Genomic DNA, 18,925 nt, shown 5'->3' on the forward strand with positions numbered 1-18,925 from the left:
TAAAACCTTTTCAAAAATCAATATTTATAATTTTTTTAATTTCTTTATTTTAAAAAATAAATAAATTCAGATTAAATATCATGTTACAAGTAATTTATTAATTATTTTTAGTAAAATTTTAAATTAATCACAATCGTCTAATAATGATCTAATGGTTAAAAGTAAATATAACCATCATAGTTATATATTTGATGTAACTATTAAAATTTCTTTTGTGTATATATATATTTAAAAAATACATATACAATAAATAACTGTAAAAAATAGTAATTTAATAGTAGATCAAAAGCTCATTTGGTCTCTAGTGTTAGATTATATTGTATTATATTGATATAATTTAATACAATAATATGTTTAATATTAATTTGTATTAATAGTTTGTATAAAATTATATTATTTTTTACCATAAATGTGTATTTCATTCTTAATTATATAAACAACATAATCTAAAATAAAATTAAACACTTATTTATACATACAATATTTTTTTTTCTTCTTTTGAGTTTGTTACAATTTATGACTAGGTATAGTATTTTCGTCGGTCTTTAAGACCAAAGCGGGCCTATTCGATCATCACAAAACTAGGTAGAATAGGTGTCGGTAAAAAAAAGTCGGCAAATTTTTTACTAGCACTTGAAACCTGTCGTCATTAGTAAGAAGAATTATTGACGATGTTTCACAATCGCCTAAATTTAAAAAGGTTTACAAATACTCTGTTAAAACATTACAACCATATACTTATACTTTTTAGAGTTGTCGTAAATGAAAACCCTAATTACTCGGTGCCCAGGGGCGGATGCACACTTAAGGCTATAGTGCGAACTTTTTTTTTTTGGTATTTATTATATGGTGGCCCCCATTCACAAAAAAGTCAAACTAAAATTTCAAATTTTTAATTTTGTTTTTATCATCAGAAAGTTAAATGCTAAATTAAATACAATTTCTTTCTATTTTTTATAAAAAAAATTATATGTTTCCTTTTTACAATATTTATTTTTTCTTACCTAATAATATTAAGTAGTCTCTTTTCCTAATCTAGTCACCATAGCAGCTTAGTTGAAAGCTAATTAAAATATGTTTATCTATTCAACTATGAATATAATAAAAATTACACTTTAGATGCAATTTTTAAGTGATTGTTTATTAGTATATATTGAAAGAAAAAGAGTAATTTGTGGCATAATACCTAAGTTTAACTTTATATCTAAGTTTAATTTTTAACGGTAATAATACTTAGTTATATTTCTAGAATTTCTGTAGGTACCTAACCGTTAAGTGTCAAGTCAATTGCCATGTAACAATTCCTAATTAGTTCAGGTCAATAAATTTTTTATTTTTTATTAAAAATTAATTTAAATATATCAATAAAAAATGACATTTGGATAATAACTTGACACTTAACGATCATGTACCTACAAAAGTTCTAGAAATATAACTTAGGTATTATTACCGTCAAAAATTAAACTTAGGTATTTATCTACAACAGAGAATTAAACTTAAGTATTTATACTGCAAACTACTCAAAAAAAAAATATTAAAAAATTTAGTGTAAATTTACTTATAAATGACTTTCGTAATATGCAAGAGAGATGTTATATATTTGTATTTTAATCATAAATTAATAATATATTTTGAAATATTTGTCACTTAAATATATATACAATTTGGCCCCCCTTAATTTTTCATCCTGGCTCCGCCCCTGTCGGTGTCGCCGATCAAATAAGCTAATATGTACATTTACCAGAAAAAACCTCTAACTCATGGCTGATCTAGCTTGGTTCTTTCTAACCTGCACTATAAAGTACCCGTGATTCATAAAGACTCAGCAATAAAATTGAAAACATAAACAGTATACATCCAGGTACAGATTTAATCACACTGTCGCTTAACGAGGCAGTCTAATATCACTATCGTTGTCTAATGCGACAACCGATAAGTATGAAACCTAACAACGTTTTAATTAGAGTATTAACCTCATTTAAATTGTACCATTATCCTTTGGCATTGCAAGGCCTATCTGGGTTGAAGGACGTCTAAGCCTAGAGGCGTTGGCCGTCTTCTGCGCCTGAGAAGGTCTGTTAGCTTGATTCGTGGTTTTTTAAGGAGGTTCAGGGGCACGAGAGTTTTTTGGGTCACACCCATTTTTGCCTCCCTTTGTCTTGTACAAGAGCATAGGTTCCAATGCCAGCGGGGGTTTTCCTAGTATTTCTTTCAACGGATCATCATTAGAATTAAAATCACTTTTAAAAAATTAGTGTCTTCAATTTAGCTAATTACTTTCTTATATACGTACTAATGTACTATTAACTCTAGACAGTTTTTTTTTTTTTTTTTTTTTTTTTTTTTTTTTTTTTTTTGTGAAGATCTTAATCCCTTTTATGGTGTTTAACATGTGAAGGTATCCTTTATTTGCATTTCCCATTTTTTATTGCCACGAATTTTTCACATTAATATTTAAATTCTATAAATATGTAGTACATTTATTGTAGAGTTTTTCATCCCTAAAATATATCAACATAGAAATATACTATAATCACGAGTCTACTATTAATTCAAACCAAAAGACGACTTTAAGGAAGAAATATAAATATGATGAATTTATTAGCAAAATTGAATTGACAAAAGTGTTTTATTTTTCTTCCTTTTCCATTACATCTTCGTAGCTTTTTAATTAGAATTTGCTATATTATGTCCCGTATAATTTACGCAGAAGACGAGATGACTTGGACTTTGTCTAACCCTAATTAATGTTCGTAACACAAATATTATACATAATTATATATATTAGTATTAGAATATAAATTCTCAAAATATAATAAATAAAATTAATATAATATTATTGGTAATATCATAATAATATATATAATTTTCTTTCTGTCATTAAATACTGGCAACAGTACGATACCACGCGTATATACATGTATATATACTAGTAAAAACTTACGTGCGATACACGTATACTAAATTTTATGCTAGTTTTTTTCTATATTATTTGAAAGTGATACAATTAAAAATTAAAGAAAAAATATTATTAGTTATTAGGTGAGATTATTATTATTTATATAGGAAGAAATCACAAATTAATTAATCTTATAATCTTAACTTTAATCAAATAGGGTTCTAGATATATGAACAATAAATAATCACGTAAAAATTAAAATAATTATTTGAATAAAGAATTCAATATACACAGTTATATATATGAATCCCATTAATCAAAAATAATTATCCAATATATGAACAATAATTTGTCACGCTATCTGTTCCTAATAAAGAAATCCACCTCCTCATAGTCAAAAATAAATAATACATGTAATACAGATCTTTGTAATATAGTACCTAAAAGAAACAAAACTTCAGTTACCATAATTCGAAAAGGTTTAAGTGAACTAAATAATGACTAAGAAGATCTAAATTACAAAATAAAAATAACATGTCTATATGATCTATGATTTTTTTGCTATATGAACATGATTGATCTAAGAGAAAATAGATAAACCTATAAACATATAAATACACTTAATATTAATTTTGACAAAGAAACAATTCAATTATAAACAATTCTAAATATCAGCTTGACAATTTCAACACACTAATTACTCATTAAATAACCATTGTATACATCATGATAATTTTATTTTATTTGATATCAAATGATATAGATTATTGAGGTTTTCAGCCATGGAAAACACACTATGATCAAAAAGTAATGCTCATTAATTGCATATTTCAAAGAAACTCAAATTTCTATGAATGTCCCTAATAAGATATAAACAATAAAGTTGTAAATAAAAGAAAAGTAGTAAAATTTCAGTTAATATAAGAAATAGAACAAATTGAAGATTTATACAATACTGGAATTTGAACTCTTAGAGGCCATTAGATCTCCTAGTAGAACACTACCTTAATGGTCTGAACACAAAAATTGTAGAAATCAAAATATGAATAAATTAGCATCATCAACAAAAGGAAAATTAAAGGAAAAAAACTTAATAATGACGTGACAAATAATTATTAACTGAATTAAAAAGTTAAGATTATAAGATTAATTCAAATTATTGTTCATATTGATTAATCCTTTAATCAAATAGGGTTTATAAAAGAGGCATAAATAATCAAATAGGGTTAGAAATACAATAACTAAAGAAAATCTAGAACTCTATTTTTTTTTTTTGGATTTAATGGGATTTATTTTATTATATATAAATAAAAAGTGACCCATGAATTTTTCATAAACCATTTTATTTTTAATAATAAACTATCTTATTTTTAATATAAATAAATAGTCACTCATAAATTTCTTAAAAACCAAGAATTTTGTTATATGAGCACACTTTATATAGAATAGATATAATCTGATGCATGCAAAAATTCATGCTATTAATATAAATAAGTGAAAGAATATATATACATATACACATGTATATGGTGGGTATGGTTCATTTTGTTGGTTTCATGGCTGGCATATTTCTTGTGGCTTTCATAATTTTGATGATGATGCAGCTCAACACAGTCCATGCCGTAGGTTTGTTCATCATCACAACTGCTTCTTTCTTTTTCGTGTATGAATATATATATACTAGCAAAAAATTATGTGCGAGGCACGTATACTAAATTTTATGCTAGTTTTTTTTTTATGTTATTTGAAAGTGATACAATTAAAAATTAAAAAAGAAATATATTATTAGTTATTAGGTGAGATTATTATTATGTGTATTTAAATATTATAGTTTATAATCACTACAAAAAACTGCTACTTTTAGTGATAACTTTTTAGTCACAACATAATTTTTTTATGACTAAATGTGACTTTTAGTCACAACAAAATGTTACTTGTGACTAAAATATAGTCTTTAGTTACAAGTTGTCACTAATTTAGTTTTAGTCACAATAAGTATTGTAACTAAAAGTACATTTAGTCACAAGAAAATGTAATTTTTGTGATTAATACCTTTAGCCACGGACTTTTTAGCCACAACATAGGAATGATAATTTATAATTAGTCACAATTTTTTTACTTTTAGTCACAAGTTTTGTTGTGACTAAAAGTAAAATTTTTTGTAGTGAATGTTGTCAATTAAAAGTGAATACCGAATACAATATATTAAGAAAGTTTGATGATTTAAATATGTTCTTAAGTTAATCTAAAAATAAATTAAAAATTGATGTTCCAATACTTAAAGAAACATTACTTAAATGGGTGTAAGATAAAAAGAAAATTAAAAATCAATCTCTAAATTGTTGACAATTGAAGATAGCATTTGTCTAAAAATTGTAGATAATAAAACTAATGATAGTCATTGGTGGATTTCAATCTTCATTTGCTTCGATAGAGACAATAGTGTAATTTTTGTATTTTGCACTTTTCATTCTAGCCGGGTCCGCATATATCTGGATTGTCAATTTTTTCGTTGATAAATTGAATATGGTAGTGTCGACAAAAAGTGAAAACTATGTTTAATAAAAAGTGATAGTATTCTATAACAAAATACTATTAAATTATTTTAAAATATTATATTTTATTAAAATAAAACGATTAAAATTTCATATTTATCTTTATTCAAAAAGAAAAAAAAATGATAAAAAAAAAAGAAAAAAAATGAAAAGTTTCTATTATTATCTCTACTGCCTTTCTAGATATGAATAATGATCTCTTCTTTCTTCCATATTCTTCTTTATTTTTTGTATATTGTGTTTGCAGAATATATGTAAATTATTACGTAACTTTAAAAAACTTTGCTCCTGGAAACTAATGCATATGCCGAGCACTTAAAATTATTTGTTAGCTGTAAACTTTGTTAGGTTTTTTTTGCCATTGATGCTTGGTTTTGTGAATTTTGATAAAAGTCACACTTCTTTTTTTTTTATTATTATTATTACTTATATATTTTGTTATTAAGTTGTGAAGAAAAAAAAAGAGAAGTGAGGATTGGAATATTATGTGTGATCCTATGGGAATGTCCAAATTGTAATAGGAAAAAGAATACAATAAATAATTAAAGAAAGCCCAATCGTAGATGTACAACAGCAAAAACTCAATCGTATTTTTTTGATTTAATGGGATTTATTTTATTTATTTTATTATATATAAATAAAAAGTGACCCATGAATTTCTCATAAACCATTTTATTTTTAATAATAAACCATTTTATTTTTAATATATAAATAAAAAGTCACTCATGAATTTCTCATAAACTAAAAATTCTGTTATATAGGCACACTTTATATAGAACTAGGTGAAAGTTACGTGGTGAGCCACGTAAATATTTGTTTTATTTAAGTTCTAGTGGTTTTTGTTTAAGAATTCGGTAACTAATTATAAATTATTTATAAACGACATATTTTATGAAAGTAAACTTGTTAAGAATGTCATAATTATGTATATAAACCTATAATATACACATTGTTATTCAAATGTTATAATAGGAATTTCAACCCATCCCGCTATACATCTCTTACACACTCACACACCCAACCACTTAAGCTATCCTCAAGTGGCTACACACTTAGGTGGCGTTTGGTTGGAGGTAATGAAATGAAATGGAATGGAAAGGAAACAATTTTCATTCCATTCCTTTGTTTGGTTGCATTTTAAAGTATTGGAATGGCATTCCAATGGAATGCTCTTTCCACCATTTTGGTGGAATGACTATTCCATTTTAAAATGGAAGGAATGACCATTCCAATGTAACAAGAAAAAAAATTTAATTATTTTTTTATCAATTTTTTTTATGCATTTTAAATTTTATTCCATTCCTATTCTTATTCCCATTCTCATTCCTATTCCTATATTTTCATTCCTCCCAACCAAATGCCTCCTTAATTATTGTACCCAAAAGTCATGTAATTATAGGCTGGACATTATAATTAAAGAGAGAACACAGGGAAAAAATACCAAATACAAATAGATATAGCTTATTAATGCTAATCAAGATTGATAAAAAAAAATCATGTAATCGTAACAAGTGCTCCTATTAGTAAAGCCTCCTGTGGTTTTAATGATATTATCACTTCCCTAACTATGTATTGATATATGAGGCACCTATATATGTACGTAATCTGCAAGCCATGAACAGTGCCACCAAACAGATAATATAATTTGGGGTTGAATTTTCCAAGAATTGACATAGCTAGGGAAAGGAATCAGAAGAAAAATTAAAGTGATAAGTTCGGTTGAATTAACTATTTTAATACGAAATATCTATTTAATGCAAAAAAAAAAAAAAGTGATTCAGTCTCTTGGATTATCATTTAATTATTCGCTTCGGCAAATTGGGTTTATTCTGTTACCATGTGTTCTCTTTTCCTATTTAATAATTGTTTCAAGTCTTTGGCAATTTGTGATCATAATTTGATAATCCAATTACTTATGTGAGAGAAAATAAAACAGCAAAACATTAAAGGCATGAGAAAACTAAAGATTTCTGATATGAAGTCATGGACAAAAATTGGATCGACTATAAGCTGTTTAATTTAAATCGATGACTTCAATTTTATGAGAAAATAAAAACATAATATAAAAACGGACCTTGCCATGGTTTTCGAATGGTTGTAATTAGCATTTTATTCTGATGAATGAAATCAGATTGTGTAACAGTAGTTGTGAATCATGGATCCCGGCGCTGTGTGAGATTTTTAGGATTTAAGGGGAGAGAGTTTGGGGAAGAGGTTTTGATTCAGAATCTTTAGCCTCAGATTCTGTTCATTCCTGAATGGGTCTCCTTATGCCACGTGTCTATATGAAAAAAATATAATATGAAAAAAATTTCTAAATGATAATTAATCGTTAAATTTTTTAAGATGATTTTTTTTTTAATTTAAAAAAGATTATTTAAATTTTTTAAGATGATTTTTTTTAATTTAAAAAAGATTGTTTAATTTTTTGGGTTTAATTATTGGGTTTATTTATTAACGGGAGATCAAACCTATTAACATCGTTAAATTTAACAGAATATTCTTTTTATTTTTAAGGTATATTCTGTTAAACCAAGAAATACCGTTAGATAGACACTTTTAATATATAAAGATATATATATATATATATATATATATGCATATGGTTTTAATTAGCACTTATATATTAATCAAAAATCATTTAGAAATTTAAAAGTTAATACAATAATATATAGGTGGCGTTTGGTAACACTTTTGTTTTCTAATTTTTTAATCACATAATTAAAGTAAAATTTTTGTTTTTGAAAAATAAAAATGTGTTCTGTAATCACTTTTATTTTTCAATTTCTAAGTCGTGGGAGGGGGATTTGTGTCCGGATCTACTCGGAGTCCAAAATATTGATTAAGAAAAAAATCTATTTAAAAAAAATATTGAAAGTATTTTTTTCCTTTTGTTTTTAAAATTTTGATTCTCAATTAAAAAATTGAAATAAAACAATTTTATAGAACATGTTTTTTTAAATTATTTTCACCTTTCTAATTTTAAAAATAGAAAACTAATTAAAAAAAATTGTTACCAAACGCCGTCATAATATATAACTTTTTTATTCTAATCAGCATATAAATTCCCAAGTCAATTAATATTATTTTAGTTTTTTTTTTTTAAGGATTAGTATGTCTTATTATTAGTCATATCTCTGTTCTATATAAAATTATAGGGAGATTTTACAATGCACCCCCTTAAAAGGGATGCACTGATACAACCTCTATTTATTTCGGCATCCAGAAGAATTTTTTAGTCTAAATTTTTTTTATATTCATGTATGTTATAACTATTTAAGATATCCTACAAAATTTTGAAAAATTCAGAATAATTTACAATATGAAAAAATAATGCTCAAATAGTATATTTTACGCGTACGTATAAAATAAAATAGTCATACGTGCAACACACTATTTGAATGTAGTTTTCAGCGTATTAAACTTTTCCGAATTTCTTAAAATTTTGTAGGTCTTAAATAATTATAATTTACGTGACTTCAAAAAAAAAATGAGTAAAAAATTATTTTAGATACTAAAATATATAGAGATGTATCAATGCATCCCTCTTAGAGAGTGCATTATAGAATTTCTCAAAATTATATTATAACTATTACTTCAACAAAATATATTATTGAATTTTCTTATTAATTTATAATATTATTAGAAATTTAAAATTATATGCATAATAGGGACTAAAATTGGTCCCATAATTTAAAACTATACAAAATTTGTATAATAAGATAATTTTTACTAAAACCCAATTTTACCCCCCTCATTCTAAACTGACTCTCTCTCTCTCTTGCTCCCTTTCTCTCTGTCTTTCCCCTTTCGAATTCCCACCACCCACGGACCATTCCCACTCGACCACCGATGAACCCATCACCCCACGGACCGAACCCTCTCCGGATCTTTTTTTTTTTCGTCGGATGTGATTCGAGAAAAATCTAAGTTTGGGGTTTGATTTCGTCAGGCCCGATGCAGACCCGATGGGCCCAATGGGACCCGATGCCTGTGTAAAAAATAATAGAACTTGATATGACCCGATGGTGGGCCCGATGGCTATGAAATAAAAGAGAGAAGAAGAGAAAGGGGGTGATGTAAATGAAGGGGTATTTTAGGGATATTATAAAATGTATCATATCCCACAAATATCAAATATTATGAGTTTAGGGAAAAAAATTTAACTATATGTAAGCATAAAAAATCAAATTTTCTTATTATTATTATATACATTTAAAAATTAAAATTATATTGTATATAAAAAAATTTAATTTAAATTTAAAATGCTTAAAATATTGTAAATAGTTTTAACCGTCCATTATTAGTTTAACTTTGAATTAAAATAAAAGACAATTCACACAATGTTTCACCACGATATCTTATATCTTATCTGTAATTTAGCTTAAAAAAGATCAAAATCTCAAACTTTATTTAAAAAAATATATATGTATGCATTGCACCTACAACTTAATATATATTTATGTTTTTGGAATACTTTTTTTTTTCTTTTTTTCTAGAATAAGTAGAATATATGAATGAAGATGAAGTAGGATCTCTCATCTCTCTTCCTCTTAAAAATATGTGATTGTGCAATAAATTTTGTTGCACAGGTACAAAAAGAAATAAACAAAAGTACAATTGAATTTTTAAACTCTATTTTTAATATAACAAATTATTTAAAAAATTTAAAAAAGGAATGAAATATCTACTATAACTATAACATAGAAGGTGATATTAAAAAATTAAATTTTAATTAATTTCTTGAAATGCAAAAAACATCCTTAATTACCCATAAGGATAAAATTAGTGGTCACTGAAGGAGCTAGTTGGAGACTACAACCTTCCCAATTTCTTTTCCATGTTTTCATATGTATTGATTAGGTAAAAAAGGAATATTATAAATTTGCCCCCTTCCCTCCCCCAATTTATCTTTTCTTTACAGTTTGCCCCAATGTATGTCTCTACTATAATTTTGTTCTAAATTAATTATTTTGTAAATTATTAATTAAGCAATAATTAATATAATGTGCAGATTTTAAGAGCCCTCCACCGCCACCTCGAAGATCGCCACCTCGTCAAAATAATCCCACAGCTCCAAAGTAGCTAAAATGGTTCCAGCCTTTTAAGCATGAATAATAAATTTTAAAATGTAGAAAAAGTTTTAGAATATCTATAATTTAATTTGCTTTTTATTAAATATATTAAAACTTCTTTATTTTAGAACATGTGATGTGAGTTGCGATTAAACAATTACACTAATGCAATCAAAAACAGAATTCAACAACACATAAAAATTTCAGTAAGACAAGCTATAACAAAATAAGAAATTAATTAATGAAGCAAGTTGAAAAGAATTAGCTCGATAGGGATTGAATCTGGATTTGAAAAAAATAAGCCGCCTTCATGGCTGTAGTGGATTAACACCTCTTGATCCTCACTGTTTAGACTCAATTCAGTGAGCAAGAACACAAACAATTCAAACAAACATAACTTGAATTAAACCAGCAATGACAAATAAACTAAAACTAGAAAACTTAGCTTGAAATTTAAGGGATAAAATGAATTGAATCTTTATTGATCATTAGCACTATATCACACCAGTTACAAAAGATCTTACTTGGGGTACCCTTGATCAAAAACATAAGGGACCTGTACTCACTTTATTTTAAAGGGACCCTTGATCAAAAACTATTATGGTAGGGATTGGTTATTTTACCTATCAATAGGGGATAGTGATTTATAGCCCTTGATTTAATCCAGTTCAAATCAACTCTTAAAACTACACCAAAATTAATATATTTTTTTTATTTATAATTAATCTTTAATATTATTAATTGTAGGTTCAACTAATAAACTCCAAACCTAATGTTTTTATCTTTCTATTTTATTTCTATTTAAAATTTAATTTTAATTATATTCTTTTTTTATTTCAAATTTACATAAAAAAATATTTTAATTAAATTTATTTTTAAAACAATAATTATACTTATAAAAACCTATAACATATTCAACTTATAATAATTTTATAATAATCACTCTTAAAATAATTAAAATGTCACGAATTCAATACTTTAGAAGTAATATTTTCTTTTCTTTTCTTTACTTATATTTAATATAAGATTTCAATTAATTTAATAGTTTGAAAATTCTATCATATTATATTAATTAATTTTATTTTTCAAGATTATAATGTTCAATGTATTTAAAATTTTTAGATATAAAATTAATTTTTTACATCAATTATATCATTTATAAAATCATACACGAACTAGTAAATAATATACATTCATAGTATGGTTATTCTTAAACTTAGTTTAAGGTAGGGTTCTGAAATGTACCAACCAAATAGATCGGTTCCCAACCCAAGACCTGCTCGGGGATCAACCGGTCGACCGGTTGTTACAGTGCTCCCCGAACCTGGCCGACCTGCTTCAAAGGCAGGGAACCCCAAAAATGTCCTCCACAACTCAATTCGAGCCCAAACTCTACCATACTCTCTAGAACACTTGCATATATTATACTAAATCCATTTCAAGCAACAGAACACATCAAATAGCTCAGAAATTAAAAACACCATTAGAGAGCCAACTTAGGCTCTCTAACTTCAAGTTTGAGTAATCCGTAGCACAACTAGCTATCTCAGCACAAAATCAACTAAAACAAACCTATCTTAACCCCAGAATTCAAACCCAAACTAGCTGCACACTACAGAACCTCAAATCACTAAAATCGTGCAATTAACCTATCTTGAGCTAAAGAAAACCATAAAGAAGAAGGCTAAGCATTATACCTTGAATTGGACCTCCTATTTCTGATTGAAAACTCTTTAATTGTAGCAAGGGTAGTTTAGTCATTTACCACTCCCGACAAATCCTCGATATCTCCAATGCCTAACAATAGTACCCCGCTATTGACATTCTAAATCATACAAAACGCGACTCTCTAATGGCCCACGTCACTTTACACCGTTACCAAACACAAGCACAGAAAACGCGAAATTCACATGTATAGCATAATAATATATTTTGAATTTAAATAAATCTCCAAAAACATGTAAATCATAATTAATAACTCAATATTGCAATTAACCCTAATTATTTAATAATCCAAAATATTGATCTTAAGCAGTCATTAGAGTTATCATATACTATCTAATTTGAATGAGATCAACGGTAATCGAGATCATTTAGATTTTTTTTAGTGCAAAACTTTTTATCTATTTATTATGCATAATTTGCTTTGACAAAGAGCCATAACTTTTCATTTGAATATTATTTATTAATGCATGTATTATTTTATTGTTCAATATTATAATTACAACCTTAAAATTTTTATAGTGTATTCCATACATATTGTTTAAAACAAAAATTTTAAATTATTAAATTAATTTAAAAGTTAAATTAATAATAAATAATAAAAAATCATGTCTTTACAAGGGTAGCAATTCGATCGTTTATAGTACGTTTGAAGCACTTTATAATTAAAGTTTTCATAAACTATAAAATTTGGATGAGATCGACAATAAATCGAAATCGTTTAGATATTTTTTTAGTACAAAATTTTTCATCTATTTATAATGTATTTTTTTTATTTGACAAAATTTATTATTCAATTTTTATTTGACAAACTTTTTATTTGATTATTATTATTGCTGCATGTGTTATTTTATTGTTCACTATTATACTTTATGTAATACAACCATCAATATATATTAACAAATAAAAGTTTAATTTTTCACCACAATAATTACAAACTTCAAAACTTTTATAGTATAAGAATTGTTCTATATTAGTAAATATTAAAACAAATGAACTATTGTTTAGAAAGAAAAAAATAAAGAAATTCAAATTATTAAATTAATTTAAAATCTTAAATTAAAAAAATCATATCTTTTGAAAGGATTGAACTCATGTCATTGTACTTGATATACAATAATTTTACCTCTTACACCATTATTATATTACTAGTAAATATCCCGCGCTTCGCAGCAGTTATATAAAATATTTTAAACTATATATAAAAAAAACTAAGTAATAAACTGCGCTTCGTGTGCGGTTGTATTTTATTTAATGATAATAAGTGATAAAAGTATATCAAATTTTAAATTTTAATATTTTTATATATATATATATACTAGGTGATTGTTACGTGACAAGCCACGTAGTGTTAGTTTTATTTAATATTTTAGTTTTCTTATTTTAATTAATAATTAAAATAGTATAATTATTTGAACAATTTGTTTTATAAAAATAAAATATGTGTCAGTATATTTAGTAAGTAAAACATAGTTGTGCTATAATAATGTATGTTATTAATAGTAAAATGTACATTAATCTTCTAATTGAAAAAAGTTCTATTATCTCATTTCATATCTAGTAATAGCTACACAACTATATATTTATAGACTTTCACATTCTTTGTAAATTACTAATAAGGTAAATACTCATATACAGTCTCACATTTATATTATTTTTTTTAGATATTTTATTTATATTTTTCTTTTTTAAAAGATAAATAAAAAAAATTATTAATATTCTCCCAAGATAGGTTTGTTAGAGAGAGATGGGGTAAGATGATTTTTTTAATTTAAAAAGAGATTAAAAATTATTAATATTCTCCCAAGATAGGTTTGTTAGAGAGAGATGGGGTAAGATGATTTTTTTAATTTAAAAAGAGATTATTAATATTTAAAAGATTGTTTAATTTTTTGGGTTTAATTATTGGGTTTATTTATTAACGGGAGATCAAACGTAATCGTTAAATTTAACAGAATATTCTTTTATTTTTTAAGTATATTCTGTTAAACCAAGAAATGCCGTTAGATAGACACTTTTAATATATAAAGATACATCTAATTTTAATAATATAAGTAACTTTTCTTTATCTTAATAATACAAAAAGAAAATACTATTGTATAAATTATTTTAAATTTAGTAAATTATAATTTTTTTAATTAATTTATTTATTACAAATAAATAGGATAATTTTTCAAAATATATCATTTGAAAAAAAATAAATTAGAATTCAAATATATATAATATAATAAGTAATAAATCTATAAAAAAACGCATCATATGATTTCAAAATCATTATCATTACCAAACTTGTAGTCGCAACTACATTCAAAGTCACTATCGTCACCGTATCTCACTTGTAATTATCACTATTATATTCTCAATAAATTTGCTCTAATCAAACAAATACAGTACTATTTGATCAAAGTTGTGATGTCATTATTATATCTCACTTGTTTTTGTTACTATCATTTTTCATAGATTTGCTCTATGCATAAAACAAATTAATCAAATGATAGATTAACTGATCACTTTTATACAAATATTATAGTGAAGAGAATATTAAAAATTAATAAATATCTTCACAAATAATAAAGATCTGAAAAAAGATATTGATATATAAATTTATAAAAAATTCTTACTTCAAAACCGCTATCATCACCGTATCTTACTTGTAGTTGTTATTATAGTCAAAGTCGATGTCATATAGTAAATATACAAAATAATTAGTATCAAATTTTGAATTATAATATAATAGATATTAAGATGTTGATAAAAATTTTGTTGAGTGTAGTGTAGGTACAACTATTAAGTATAAAATTAATTTTAATAGAACATTGGCAAATTTTTAATCTTTTTAGGAAGTAAATTTTAAAATATATATGTGCATATTTTTTTTAATTAGCTAATTAAAAAAATATAAAATAAATAAAAATAGAAAAAATAAAACGATAGGTGGTCATTAATTACCTAAAAGTTTATATAGAGAATTTTAAATTAATATATTTATAAATTGGAGGAAAATAAATTAAAAAAAATGTAAATATTTATCCAAATTAAAATTCGTTTTCTTAACAAATTTAGAATTCAAATTTAAAACTAAAAAGTTAATAATGTTTTGAACTTAATGATAATAAAATAGAACAAAAGAAAAAATATAAAGAAAATATCCAACAAAATTTAAATTTAATACTAAAAATCATAAGGAGAGTTTAAACATGATTTTTTTTTAAAAAAAAATATCTAACAAAATTTAAATTTAAAACTAAAAAAAATGATTAATTTATAATCATAATTCTATTTGAAAGAAAAAATACAAAATGAGAAAATATCTAACAAATTCAAAATTTAATTAAATCTGAGTTTTAAAATCAAATAATTATCTACAATAAATTAGAAAAATAAACTAATTAAAAGAAAAAAATAGGAAAGAAAGATATGGTGTTTAAAATATTCTCATACATGTTTAAAATTATGATATGGTGTTTCCTTTACATAACATTTAATATCCCACACAAAACTTACGCGCAAATCTCATAATCACATAATTATGTATATTTAGAAAAAAAGAACCATATACCTAAAGTTCCTATTTATAAAGAAGCTATATTAAATCTTAAATATATAAGAGAAGAGGCTTTCATTTCTCTTCATCTGTTTTGTTTTGTCCTTCTCCCTAATCTAAATCTAATCTTATAAGGCCCATCAGCACCGCAGTCGAAAAGTTTATTTAGGTCTAAGCCTGATACGTCCTCACTATCATCTCCATTTTCAGACAATTCTTTCTTGCCCTTTTCCGATTTCCTAGATTTCTTTCTCTTGGAAGGTGAAGCTCTAGAATTTGAATTTCTAGTCTGCTCATTAAACAACCAAACCTTTCCTATAATCATTGGAGCGTGGTGGTAGATAACTATGCCCACTACTATACCAATAAACAAAGCAAGAGACAACGCAGTTGACCAATCAAATAAGTTACTCTTACTTAATATACTATCATGCCCAAGGGCCTTGGAGCTTCGAAAAATTAAACGAAGCATCAAAGGAGAACAAGAATTCACCCAAGTTCACGGTAATCCTACCTCTTATTCTTAATTTTTTCTATTATTATTATTATTATTATTATTTCATGAATTCTAAAAGAACCGTAAATTATTAAATTGATTAATAAAAAGCAAAGAGTTCTCCGTTGATTGGATCAGCCAAGTGGGTGTTGGAATGTTTTGTTAAGTATAATATCAAGTATACTTGAATCAGTCGTGGTTGATATAGTTGGCTTTAGTTTTCCTAAGACTCTCAATCAAATTACTCCTTTCACTAGCATCGGAGGTAAGGTTCATTCTGGCATTCTTTTATCTTGTTCTCTTTAATAAGATTAGAGTTAAGTTCTCTTTAGTCTTTTTGTCATTTTTTCTTCAATGAAATGGTGTAGGTTTGTTCTGTTCTAATCAATGTCAAAATATATGAAGAAAATCTTTAAAGTTTTATATGGTGTTGTTTTCTTATAAGATGTACCATCAATTTTTTCTTTTGCATTTTAAATTTTATATATTTTGTTCTTATTTTTATTATTTTTCTTGTATAATCTTGTTTTGATAGTTGTAAGAGGAAAGAGTACGGATGAAACTATGAAGTTTTCTTCAAAGAATTTGTTGTCCGAAAATTTCTTGTTTCTGTAGAGTTGAATTGTTATAATGGGATATATTGTAATATTTTTGTTATTGGTTTGTTCTATTTTTGCGCCATTTTTATATCTTTGGCGCCTTACAAGGCTATAGCGCCTATTACATGGCTGGCCCCTAATTATTTTGGGTAGTTTGTTTAAAATTTTCACGGCTTCTTGTATTGAAAATATAATAAAATGTTGACACAATAAAATTACAAAATAAACAAGTTATGCACTAGACAAATTTTACTAGTTGGAATATAAGGGTTATTTAAGTTAAGGTATGATGTAAAGAAAATTTTAAAATGATATTTTAAAAATATTTTCAAGTGAAATAAGGTTTAAGGATGATTAAGTTTAAACGATAATAGCTTTTAGCTATGGTTAGTTCATATTTTTAGGAATTATTAGCAAAAAGGGAAAGGGGTGGAATTTAATATTCAGATTCTAATATTTTTATTTAAAATTAATCAAGTAATTTAAAGAATAATAAATACGAAGATATTGTAATAAAAGGAGGTATCTTGTCAATTGCGAATTTATTGTGTTCAGATATATTTGGGAAGTAAAATTTTATGGAATTTGGTTTGTAATCTATGTGGTATAGGAAGGTATCATTATAAATGTTTTTATGGTAACTTAAAAGGATACAATTTTTGGAAGTTTTACAACTTTTTGGAAATTAAAATAGGAATAATTATGTCATAATAGCTAAATTGGATTATTTTAAGTAATTTCAATTCAATATAGATTGATTTGATTATAATAAGGTTTACCATAAATAAATATGTATAAAAATTACTTTTTTGGAATAAGTACAATAAAGGAATTTATAATATTTTAGAAATGGGGACATTAATAATGAATTAATATGGTTGATTTTGTCTATTTTGGGAAGGATTATGGAATTAATGGGTCTTTAATGCTTAATAATCAAGGTTATTTGTTTTATTGTATTGAATTACACTAATCATTGATAATCAAGGTTATTGAAGTACATTATTCGTTGCTTACTTTATTATTGCGATAATTTTCAAAGTAAACTTTTGATATCCTATAGATTGGAGCATTGCAGGATTTTTGTTATTACTAGATTACATATCAAAAATTTTAGGTTTTAGGGTCTTAGTAAAGGATAGTAATCCTAAGATGATGATGAAGTAAAATACAAGAGTTAAGTTGCTACTAGCCAAAGGGTCTCCCTTTGGCTAGTTATAGTATTTTGGGATCTAGTTTTTCAATTTTTGAGTTTTGAGTGTTTTGATCGGATTGATTATTTTCTAATAAAATTTGTTGATTTTTTGATTTGTTTTCAGTTTATTCATATTCGTTAGCTTTGGTGACGACTATCAACAATGAGGAGATGTAATTCAACAAGTTAGGAGTGTTGTTTGAAGATGTTATAGCTTTATTGTCTAAATTTCCGGGAGCAGTTTTGTCCCATGTGGCTCGCTCTGAGAATTTAGCGGCCCATGGCTTGGCAAAGCATGCTCTGCGGTTAGACGATGAGCTATCCTGGTTCGAGGAGGTTCCAGCGCCGATGGCGGACGTGGGCATCGTAAATTCACGAGTGATTCTAATCACTTTGTCAAAAAAAAAAAAAAATCTTAAATATATAAAGCTCCTCTTTAAAAATTCATATGATTAATAGGATACAAAGAAACATATTAGAATATTAATACACAAAGGATTAATTAATTTATCATCAAAAACATATATATTTAAAATAATCATCATTAAATTTAGTTATACGAAAAATATAAGTATGAATTTAGAGAAGAACACAATAATCCACATATTACTACACTAGGTGATTGTTACGCGCCAAGCCACGTAGTGTTAGTTTTATTTAATATTTTAGTTTTTTATTTTAATTAATAATTAAATTAGTATAATTATTTGAACGATTTGTTTTATAAAAATAAAATATGTGTCAGTATATTTAGTAAGTAAAACATAGCTGTATTATAATAATGTATGTTATTAAGAGCATCTCCAAAGAGACACCAAATTTAGTGTTACACTATCACTA

The 18,925-nt window shown here is 25.3% G+C and overlaps 1 long non-coding RNA gene across 1 annotated transcript; it reads left to right on the forward strand.

The window, feature by feature from the left end:
* Positions 1-15,816: 15,816 nt before the first annotated feature.
* LOC133030760 (uncharacterized) lies at positions 15,817-18,528 on the forward strand. Its single transcript, XR_009684297.1, has 2 exons — positions 15,817-16,299; positions 18,210-18,528. It is a non-coding gene; the product is annotated as an uncharacterized LOC133030760 (long non-coding RNA).
* The last annotated feature ends 397 nt before the right edge of the window (positions 18,529-18,925 follow it).

Source organism: Cannabis sativa, chromosome 9 (assembly GCF_029168945.1).
Source record: "Cannabis sativa cultivar Pink pepper isolate KNU-18-1 chromosome 9, ASM2916894v1, whole genome shotgun sequence".
Lineage (NCBI taxonomy): Eukaryota > Viridiplantae > Streptophyta > Magnoliopsida > Rosales > Cannabaceae > Cannabis > Cannabis sativa.